Here is a 12,183-nt window from a genome sequence, read left to right as displayed (position 1 = left end):
ATAAAAATGATTCAAAACATACATAACACTTGCACGAAACATCAAGAATAGCAAAATACATTAACATTTCAAATACCTCTAGTTTTGCGCACATCATAGCCTTTCACTACACAACGAACAGCCACAGACACCAAAGACGGTTCATTAAAACCCAAGAACTTTTGTACAATTCTGTCCACTTGCGGTTTCAATTCTTCCTTTGATATAGACATTGTGAAGGCTAAAAATTGAATTAAAATTACTGTACTATTAATGACCAAATAAGTACCTATATATTAATCAAAGTAATATTGTTCATTCATTATATAAAAGAGAAAAACTAAAAGGTTATGTACTATATTTTTATAATGTATTAAATGCATCATCAATGTAATAGAGGTGCAGAGTAGCGGTCGCCACTCGCCAATTGGCGACCAAAAATCTTCAATGGCTACCAAAGATTTCAGCGCCGATCGCCACCTGGTGACCAAAGGGGAAAAAAAATCCCCCCAAGTTGAAGTTATCGATTGCACTGTGCTTTCAGATCCAGTTTTTCATGCTGTGGTAGTCACTCGTCTAGACGCGAGGTCACTTACTGACCTTCAAGAAAAGTTGAAATGTTGCCCCTCTCCTCGCTGATTCGTTGACCACTTCCCGTTTCCTACACCTACACTGCGTTCGGGGCTTAGAGCATTGATCGGGAGGGGGGAGGGTGAAAACTGAACCCCCCCCTGCGGTCCAGCAGACATGATCCCCGAACCCAATCAAGGTCAACACCGCAGCATCTGCAGTGCCTGAGGAGGGGAAACGTAAATACGGCGGCGTAGCTAATTCTGATGACTTTTTAAAAGGTTGAAAATGACGAGTAGAGGTAGCTCAAAGAGAATAAAATTGGATACATCTTCCAAGACTTTATTTCAGTTCTTCAAAACGAAGACAACCAGCATCAAGTCAGTTTATTTTTCATTATTATAGAAAAAAAAATTTTTTTTTGGAAAGATTACTGTAACGTGTGTAACAAACTAAACATGGCACCAAATACAATATTTTTTTGCTGTATAATATGCTATCGATTTAAAAATCAATTTTTAGAAGTACCAAATTACTTTAAAGTGGCCGACTTACACCGGTGTCATGAAACTTTTCACGACTTGCTTCGCGAAAATCTGCTTCCCTTGTTCCTTTTACATCTTGCGAATATTTTAATGTATTTTTTTTTCAATTTGAAAATATTCTGACAGATGCAGCGTTAAATTAGCTTATTTAATGTTTAATTTTCATGACTTTTTATTTAGGGAGCCATATTAAATTGGAAATCGTACTTCGTGCGAAAAATTGCACTTCGTGATTTAGATTTCAATCCTTTTACACCTTGTAAATATTAAAAATATTTTTTAAAATCTGAAGTTATTTTGCGCAGGCTAAATTTAATTAGCTTATTTCGTGTTTGATTTTAATGAATGGATTTATTTTTGGATCTATGCTTCCTTTGTAATCGTACTTCGCGGGGAACTGCACCTCGTGGTTGAGTTTTCAATAGTTTTGCATCTTGTTCATTTCTTAATATTTTTGACAAATGAAAGTTATTTTGACGTATACTACCTTAGATTAGCTTGGTCTATGTTCCATTTTAATAAAAGAATTAATTTTTGAAGCCACGCTTCCTTTGTAATCGTACTTTGCGGGGAATTGCACCTCGTGGTTGAGTTTTCAATCCCTTTGGATCTTGTACAGATTTTAATATTTTTGATAATCGGAAGTTATTTTGGCACAGGCTGCCTTAAATTAGCTTATTTTTATGCTTATTTTAAAGACTTGATTTATTTTTGGAATCGTGCTTTCTTTGCAATCGTACTTCGCGGATAACTATAACCACGTGGTTGAGTTTTAAATCCTTTTGCATCTTATACATATCTTAATATTTTTGACAGACGAAAGTTATTTAGACAAATGCAATCTTATATTAGTTGTTTTATGTTCTATTTTTATAAAAGAATTTATTTTTGAAGCCCTGCTTCTTTTGTAAGCGCACTTCGCGGGGAGCTGCACCTCGTGGTTGAATTTTCAATCTTTTTGCATCTTGTACAATTGTCTTCATATTTTTGATAAGCAAAAGTTATTTTGATGTGTGCTACCTTAGATTAGCTTGTTTCATGTTCCATTTTAATAAAAGAATTTATTTTTGGAGCCATGCTAACTTTGGAATCGCACTTTGAGGATAATTGCATCTTGTGCTTTAGATTTCCTTTTGCATCTTGTAACAACATATTTTAATTTTTTTTTGGCAGTCGGAAGTTGTCAGCTTATTTTAAGTTTTATTTTAATAAATAATAAATGCAATTATTTTCAGGAAACGTGCCGACATTGCACACCAGTTTTGCTAATCTTTTTGCATTTTTTAAATACTTCAGAAGTTTTGATAATTCAAAGTTATGTTTTAATAACTAAAAAGTAATAAATCCTGTTTATATATTTATTTTTACAGGCTTTATTTTAATCAATTTAATTTTATCCTAAAATATTAAATCTAAACATTTTTTTTTTTTTTTGCTGTTGAATTTGAAATGTATTATTTCTATAAACGATACTAAATGTCGTATGTTGATAGGCAGATTTCTAGAGTAGTGGATAGCTACTTTATTATTAGTTCAATACTAATTCAGACTTTTAAAATAACCATTTGTTCGCAAACTACAAATATTTTTCTAGTTTGTTTTTATTATGTGGTTTTGAATTTTAAAATTTGGTCCTACAAATTTAAATTTGCAAATATGTTGGCTAGGGGGATTCCATGAAAAGCGAAACCAGTAGGTCAAACAAATATTAGATTTTTAACTTAATGTGTTCCTCCATCCTATTTCAATCCAAATCATTCTCAGATTTCTTCAATGAGAGAAGGAAAATACTTACCAATCTTCATTGGTACTGATTTTTATTGTGCTAAGATTTTTAATACATAGATATATAAAATATATGTACAGTGAAGCAGAGTTTATACGTTTTTGAAGGGACTGTATGAAAAAAGTGTATAAGGGGGAAAACGTACAATAGGTATGCATTAAAATGTATTGGATTCTGCTGGGACCAATTCAAAAAACATACCAAAGAGAAATGTATAAACGGTGCTTTTCTGTATATATATATATATATATATATATATATATATATATATATATATATATATATATATATATATATATATATATATATATATATATATATGTGTGGGTGTATGTTTGGCTACCAAAAATTTGAAGTTGCTACCAAAGGTTTTGGTGTTGGTAGCCACTGGCTACCAAAGAAAAATACTAGTCTACACCTCTACAATGTAACAAATATATATATTTATTTTTAATTTTATATTCATACAATTATTAGTAATGAAACAATTTTAATTCATATTAAAAGTGCCTGATTGAATAATAAACTTTGGTCAGAAAAAAAGAAAATGTCTTATGACTGTGCACCATCTGATGCATATTATTTATTTCAGAATGATATAATTGCAGGGTTCGCGTTTACGCGCTATAGCGGGTTTTTTACGCAAATTCGCGGGAAAGGGACGCAACTTCCGCGAAAAATCGGGTCCCAGGGACCCAGAAAACCCAAAAGATAAGAACCAGAAAAAAAAGGGAGAAAATGCTAAAGATCTATTTAGTAAATGCTTTTAAGCTTCAAAATGACCAGGAGAATCAACAGGAAAGGACTAAAATGACCCTATCTGTTTATCAGCTATTCAAACACACCCCAATTGTGGACCAGTCAATGGGATTTCAGTGATAAGACTGGAGCTTACAGTGACCTCCTGGGCAGAGCTCAGGGAGCAAGTTCACAAGTAGCCCATTGTACTGTATTCTAAGAATAAGCTTTCCCTCAACTTTTATCTTGAGGAAATTCCTAAAAACAGAAACGAAGACTAAAAATAAAAGAGGTTTTCAATGCAATCTTCAGGATTAATACAAGACAATTGTACAGTAAAAATATTGCAATTTGGCATTCATGTAACCAGAATTACTTTTGAAAATCATCACTTCGCATCCCCAATAAAAAGAGGGGAGAAAAAAAATGGCGAACATTTTCCAGATCGCGCTAAACACAAAGAGTTCGGAACTTTACATTTCTCTTGTTAAATTGCTTATGAATACTTGAATTTTATACAAAAGCACCTTAACCTTGTTCTTTTTCTAATAGGTTATTTTTATTTGGACTTGCAAAAGTCGGGTATTAATCGATCGCGCCATTTTGAAAATGGCGCGATTTTAAAAATAGAACAAAAACCAAAACAGATATTTTGAACGTGTCAAAATAAAGTCAAATATACTGATTTAAGATTGCAAATGAGCAATTTTCACACTCATATGAGAAAATGTTTCGTTTTTGCGATCGCGATTTTTGCGTTGGGTTCATTCGCTTGCGATTTATTATTATTATTATCTAATTGCCAATGATAATTGGGAAGGGGGGGGGGTCTGTTTGCTTTTTTCGCTAAGAAAAATTTCCAGGAAAACAAAGGTTAAGGGAGTGCTTTTTGCTTGATCAATCAGAGGCACTTGTTTTATATTTTATGGTAAAACCCATTTTTAAAGTAAATTTTGAGTTAATCTCATTGTAACTGACCAAATAGTTTCTCACATAACTAAGTCTTGCAAGTGTATTATTTGAAAATAATTTTACAATGATAAAATCACAAAAACGTAGGGCAAAAATAACCAATTTATTTTATTTCATGCCTCCCCCCCCCCAGTATAAATATTTTTATATTATTCATTTACACTAAGATTTTCTGTTTAAAATTTAAGGGACTCATTTTTTCCACCAAAGGACCCAAATCTATTTCATTAATGGGTCCCTGGGACCCAGGTTACGGATAGTTGAGCGCGAACACTGAATTGTGTAAAAGTAGCTAGCAGAAAAAAAAAAAGATGAGTAAAACAGCTAATGTTAAATGAACTCTATTAAAATTGATAAAAATCTGCGCAAAATGAAATATTAGATATAAATGAAAGAAACTTTAATTTTAAGTCTATAGATTGTAATAACAATAATTAAAGAGTGATTTGAGGATGCAATTGCTATTTTAAAGACTTAGGTTTGTGCTGTGAATGAAAATATCGGATATATATCAAAATATCGGATATTTTTGATATTTTTGAACCCTGGTGGTGGGACCTCTTATGGAAAAGTATCCGACTAAATAATTGTAACACTAAGCTTATGTTCAACCATAGGTGGCGATTGGGACTGGGGGGGAGGGGGGCAAGAAAAAAACTAAAAGCCATAGGATTTTTAGCGACAGCAAAAAAATAAAAACATTTTGTTAAGGCTGGTTTTGACAAGGACGGATACAAGGGAGGGGCGATGGGGGGCGATCGCCCCCTCCTTGAGCCGAGAGTCAGGCAATGTTTCTTCATGTATATTTTCAATACTGAAGTTTCAAAACCGTAATTTTACATAATGTTCGATGGTGTTAGAAGAAAGGGGACTTTTTCCAGGAACTCTTCAGGAATTGAAGTCTTTAAAATGCACATCTCTTATTACTCTGGGGATAGAGACAGGAACTTTCCACAGGAATATTTTCAAAATTGAAGTTCCGAAATCTCAATTTTAGACGATAGATGATATTAGGGATAGGTGAACGAGGGGTTCAATGCACTGCTTTGAAAATTTTTAGAAATTGAAGTTCCAAAGAGTAAAGAGTGAAAAACAATCGCCCCCTCCTTGAACATTTTCTGGATCCGCATTTGGGTTTTGAAAGCATGTGAATGATAATTGATGCAAGAACAGCTTAACTCACGTCACTTTAAGATTTCGATGAATTGTGTACACAATAATTTTCTCTGAAGAAACACTTGGAAATAAATTAGACTTACATTATGTAGCAAAAAGTATTTTGAGATGTTACAAACATTTGGTAAATATTTCATTAAGAAAGTATGGATTGCTTAAGTAAAACAATTGGTTTACTAATATCTAAACAATGAATACATTGAAACTAAAAGTTACTGCTTGTGCTAAATAATGTTTCGTAAACATACATACAAATTTTAAAAAAAAAATAACTATGATTTGAAAATTTTGACACTTTTGCTTTTTTTATAATTTTTAGTTTTGGTTCCTAAATAAAAAAATAAATGAACCATTAAAAAGTGCCCCTTTGCATTTTCTATAATAAGGGAAACTTCGATTTAATACCAATTTCATCACACTTTCTCTAAAAATATCTTAAGAGCTTGATCATATTGTTCCTAAGCCACCCCCCCCCATAAAAAAAAGATCAGATTTTTATTCCTTGAAAATGTCAGTTTACATATGTTCTACTTTTTTTTTTTTTTTTTTTGAAATTGTAGTTTTAAAAATGCAGTTTGCCATGTTCAATTATATTAAGTAAAGGGTTGATATCCTAAAAATTTTCGGAAGTGAAGTTATTTAAAACGTAACTGTATTCCATCTGTGATGATATGAGGGAAATGAATACGGATTTTTCAAAATTGGAATTTTCAAAACTAAAGTAACAAAATGAAACTCCAGACGATCTTTGGTGATGTTGGAGAGGGGAGATTTGGGGAATTTCCCATGGAAATGTCTCGAAAGTGTTAAAAATAGCATTTTGTCATCTTTGGTAATAAGGTATAGAGACTTTTTCCCAGTATAACTTTTTGGAACTGAATTTCCAAAACCGCAATGTTAGACCATAAAGATGTTAGGTAAAAGGGGGTAAAAACTCAGTTGGCCATCTCTGATGACGTTAAGCGAAAGGATGGGATTCAGAGCATTTCCCTGAAATATTTAGAAATCGAAGTTCTTAAAATGTAACTTTAGACAGCTTTTTTAGCGATGTAAGAAAAAGGCGAGGTTCAAAGACTTTCCCCTGAAAATTTTTTGAAATTAAAATCCTACTAGGCTTCATCTCATAACATTAAGGGAAAGGGTGGGATTTGGAACCCTATCAAGGAAATCGTCCTAAAAATGTGATTTTGGTTTGCCTTTGACAGAGTTCGCAGATATATATCAATGGATATTACACGCGGACTGTGCGCACAGGCCGGAGCAATTTCTCCAGTTAAGTCTATTATGCAATTTCGGAAAGTACGCAAACATGATAATGGATAAAATGTATACTTTAAGCAGAAATGAAACCATTTTTTAATCTATATATATATATAAAAGTGGACTTTGGTAAATTTGTTCCCTAAGATCTCAGAAACTAATCGGCAGATTTGGCTGAAACTTTCACCGTTTGTTCTTTTTGGTACTGGGGAGGTTTGTAGACCAATACGATAAAAATCCAATTGATAGTTCCTTTTTTATTCTAATTTGTCCAAATTTTCACATAAATGCCCCAATATGACGATTAAAAAATACGTGCACATATTAAAATTATGTGTCCATCGAAAACGCTTATTTTTCTGCTGAAGATGGCATCTGTAAGAAAGTTCTAAGTTGTATGAAAAACGAGTTATGGGCTTTTTTTGTTCCATGTTCGAAGGCTTTCCTCAATACAATTCATTTTTTAGTGTATCATCTCAACTCTCAGTTCAAAGCTAGAATTGTTGAATATTTTTGTGTTTCGTCTGACTGTTTGAGGCTTTTCTCAAGTCAAATCTTAAAGTAAAGTGTTTTCCTCAAGATTGGCTAATAATAACTAGATTTGGCTGATTATTTTCCATTTAAATGGAACTTCAATTGTAATTACTGGGTTTTTTTTATAATTATTTGTGCTGATTGGACACTTAATCATTATCCAATCTAACAGCAGAAACCTCGCCAAAATTTATGTAGAAAGATTTCAGTAGCGGATGCATTTGGCAGTTTTTTCAACTGTCGCGGTTTTTGAAGCCAAAGACTATGTAATAATGTTTGTCAGCTTTCAGAATGTAAACAAAATATCGCCAATCAAAGAATCTTTAAAAACTTTTTTTACTGTAAAATAATCCAGCAACTAAATTAGGCAAATCCATAAACAGCACAAAAACTTCCATTAATGTGACTTTGTGCACAAATTCAAACCAACGCCAAATTTTACTACTTATTTTGTAAACATTACGGATGAAATTGTTTAGCGCCATTTTATGGTGACCAAAAGTATTTTAGCATATGGCGACAATATCTCTTTAACAAAAATTAATAACATACCATTTTACAAAGTAAGGAGGGGGAGCCTTATTCAAGGTATCCCAAAACGATTTCCGCAAATTTTTTAGTATTTTAAATCGCATCAAGAACCCACAATAATTGAAATTTTCCAAAATAACTAAAGCAAGTTTAAGGGGATCGCGGGCGCGTGGCTACATTTTTTAAAACAGTTTGTTCTTCAATAGACATACAAAGAAGGTACGACTCTATGTAAAACAAAATAAGTATTAACTGATAAATGTTGTTTCTGATAATTATTGCTAACTCAGGCAACGCCCGGTATTTTTGCTAGTATATGATAAAATATATCAAAATTTCAATCATAACAAAAAAGTGGATGAAAATAATTGATATTTAACAATAAAAATGCAACATATATTGTTTTTTACAATAACTAAAAGTACCAAAATTAAACAATATATTTTCTACAAAACAGGAAAAATATTTGCGCTTAATATTATGAAATACTTGAAGAATATTGTAACAATATTTTAAAGCCGCATGACAAATTTCAAAGCAGAGATAAATGCGCATTGAGCATTTTACACTCATACGTATTGTTACGTCTTTTATTCTGCTTTGAGCAAATTACACATCTCCGTTTAAGTTCTTTGCCTTCTTTTTCTGCGTATGATTTTTGAAAGTAACTACTGTATGAAGAACTCCAACAAAAATAATTTACAGTTGCTTCAATGTGACCCAAAAGATCCATAGATGGATCAGTCATAAATTAAGATATTTCCTCCTCGGAAAGATAACGTGTTCACTATGACTACCAAATGAACATAAAAGTAAAACCCCTTGATAGAATATCTCCCCTCTAATCCCATTATAAATGGAACTGAAACTAGAAAGACTCACATCAAAATGAGTATACGTTTCTCTTCTCACTTGCGAGCATACAGTGGCTCCCAAAAGTGTTCGTACACCTTGAAATTTTCCAGTAAAACCAAAATAACACAAAACTGAATTCGAATATGAAGTCCTTTTTTTTTTTTTCACATCATTTCTATGCCATTCTGAATAAAACCCAGCAGTTTTTTTCAAAATATTGCCAGATTTTATTTTTGAAATTTGTCAAAAAATGGAGAGACAGAAAAAATACGGCACAAAAATCATCGTACACTGAAATATTTTCGAATAAATTTGTGATTAAAATTATCATATGTGGTTTTTTCATTGTTTTTGCATTGTAATGACACTGTAAAGTCATTTGCCTTTAATTTTTTGTTCATTTACTCCCTAATACTCTGCTTATTATTTTAAAATGGCAGGTATGCGTAGAAAACAACAAACATGATTCGAAATTTGTTTTTTTTTTTCCCTCACAGTAGCCATAAATTGGTTTGAAATGTCACTAAATTAAGTGCTTAATGAAATGCTTTAAAGAAAAGAATCGGATCGAAAACAAGGTAAGAAAAGGTCAACTGGCAAAGTTAACAAAGCGTGATCGAAGGTTTACAGTTAAAAAAATTATGAAAAATACACATTTGAGTGCTGAAAAAGTTTCTACAGATTTGAATGAAACATTTTACGTTTAGTTTTCATATAAAATTGTTCGCCAAGTTCTCTGATTAGCTGGATTAAAGGGGATCTCTTCCCGCAGAAATTTTCTTGTTCCTGCGAAAACAGTAAGCTTACACTTTCCGTCGTAAAATCAATGATAAATAAGCTCAAAACGTTTTGGAACGTCTTACTTATAGATGAAAATAAATTTAATATTTTCAGTTAAATTGTTGTATAATTGTCAAGAGAAGAAAAAATGAGGAATTTAATCTTAAGAACCGAGTTGGATCAGTTAATCAGGACGGTGAAGGTTTTTTAGTGTGAGGGTGCATAACAGCATCAGGACTTGGAAATTTGGAATGTTTTGATGCAATAATAAATTATGCTGTTCATTTAAATATTTTAAAAAATAATTTTAAACTATTAGCCCAAAATTTGGTAATCGGAAACAACTTTGTTTTTTATCAAAATAACAATAAGAAGCACACGTTTGATTTTGGTGCCTCAAAAATTGTCCTTAAGCTTAGAAATATGTCCTCAATCGCTAGATTTAAACTTAATGGAACATATTTTTGGAGATATCTGGTAGCTAGATTACGAAAATACACCATTGAAACGAAAAGCGAACTAGAAACAGTAAGACTCTAAGTGCGGTTGAACACTTACTCGGAAATTGCACAAAAAAAGAAAGAAAAACAATGAAATCTATTCCCAGATGTTTAAAAGCTGCTGTTGATACTGCATGATATTCTACTAAATAATAACTTTGTAAAAAGTTAGATTATTTACCAATTTTTTGACATTTTTTCAAAGTGTACGAAGACTTTTGTGAGCACTTTTTGGTTTTTGATTTTTAAAAAATTATGTTTTAATGTTTTATTAAAAAGTTTCAAGTAGTTTTGTTAAAAATAGAACATAGATCTTATAATAAAATACCTATTATGAAATATTAATTCTAACCAATAGATAATTGCCAATTTCATTTAAAGTCGTAGGTGTACGAACACTTTTGGGAGCCACTGTATGTTTATATTTTTTTTTCACAAAATCCAATAAATCAGACACTTGACAGACCCCATTCTGACATCAAACAGAGAAATACTAATGTATTAGATCAGTCATTTGAACGGAACATGAACATGGATAAGTAACGCCATCTAATAGTAAACATTTTGTTCCAAATCCAAACCGCAATACAGCGTCGTTAGGACGGCTGCATATACTACTTACCGTAACGCATGGAAGCGTTTTTCGTCTCTGAAGAACCACCTAGCGCTGATGCAAAGACACGTCGTTCGTCCCGAACGGGTTAAATTTCTCAAAGGTCATAATTCTCAAAAACACTTAAGCAAAAAGAAATTTGTCTTCACATAAAACACTCCTCGAGCAAAAGCAATTGCCACTCCCTCTAAAAAAAGGACTGACAAACCCAAATTCTTGGGGGGGAGGTATTTTTTCTCATAAAAAATTAGAGGAATAGCCAAAAAGCACTATTGCAAATATCAGTTCTGAAAGCAATGTTGATTGTAAAAGTTAATTTATGAGACACCACCAAAAATGTTATTCCAATTTAAAATCAGCACCAAATGTACTGAAGCTAATTTTCGTATTGAAAAATCCAGCACTACATGAATTCTTTTTTTTTATGTATTCTTTTCTTTTCTATAATAATCACAAACTGTAAAAAGTATGTGACTTTTTTTAATTCACCGGTTTTTGCCAAAAATTGTTGACTGTCTCATCTTGGGGGGGGGGGGGGAATATAAATGGTCTCCTAAGATATTCAGTATACTATCTTAAATTCGGTGTGCTTGAGATTGTAAACTTTCTGAATTTTAGAAATTTCTGGATTTTACATTCCCAGTGAAAATATAACGAAGATTATCATATTGTGGTATATTAGGTACTGGTTTTTCCAAATTTCGCTGCCGAAGAATATTTGTAAACTAGCAGGAAAATTTTTAATTTATAAAAAAAAACTTCAAGTCTTTTTTAGTAAAATCAGTTAAATAATGATTATTTCAACGTGAGAGAACATATACAAAACAAAATCCTTTAAACTTGAAAAACTCCATCGAAACAAAATAACATAGTTGCGTAAAAATAACTGAAACTTTTGATGTTAAATTGAACAAGATTACGTTTGCAATCAACTTACTCAAATGGAAGGAAAGCAAATAAACAATTAAAAATTATCTGAACATTACAATATTAAATTTATAACAATTTCACAAACCGAAAAGGCAATTTTTTGGCGGACATTAATTACAGCTAAATCCTGGCGATTTTTACAGGGAAATTTACGGCAACCTTGACATTTGGCGACGCAATGGTTTGGCGCGCGAACAAACGGTAGATACACGAGGGGGCCTGAGGATTTAGGTGATTGTGAGGTACGTTTTAATGATTAATTTGATTTTATGTTTCACAAAAACACAAATTAACTCTTGAAATTAGTAATGTTGCAAGTTTCATTTGTTATTTCAACGAATATTTATTCAAAAACTGCCTAATGTCTTGCAAAATGGTTTCGCTCGATCTTACATGTCATAAATGTGATTTGAT

General features: G+C 31.9%; 1 protein-coding gene across 1 annotated transcript in view; it reads right to left on the bottom strand.

Annotated features, from left to right (window-relative positions):
* LOC129222841 (U4/U6 small nuclear ribonucleoprotein Prp3-like) overlaps window positions 1-11,871 on the bottom strand; it is a 149,089-nt gene extending 137,218 nt beyond the window's left edge. Inside the window, exon 1 of the mRNA XM_054857392.1 lies at window positions 11,777-11,871. The gene's annotated coding sequence lies outside the window, so the exon portion shown is untranslated. The remainder of the gene's footprint in view (window positions 1-11,776) is intronic.
* Between the last annotated feature and the right edge of the window lie 312 nt (window positions 11,872-12,183).

Source organism: Uloborus diversus, chromosome 5 (genome assembly GCF_026930045.1).
Source record: "Uloborus diversus isolate 005 chromosome 5, Udiv.v.3.1, whole genome shotgun sequence".
NCBI classification, from domain to species: Eukaryota; Metazoa; Arthropoda; class Arachnida; order Araneae; family Uloboridae; genus Uloborus; species Uloborus diversus.
This window is presented reverse-complemented; position numbering and strand designations above follow the sequence as displayed.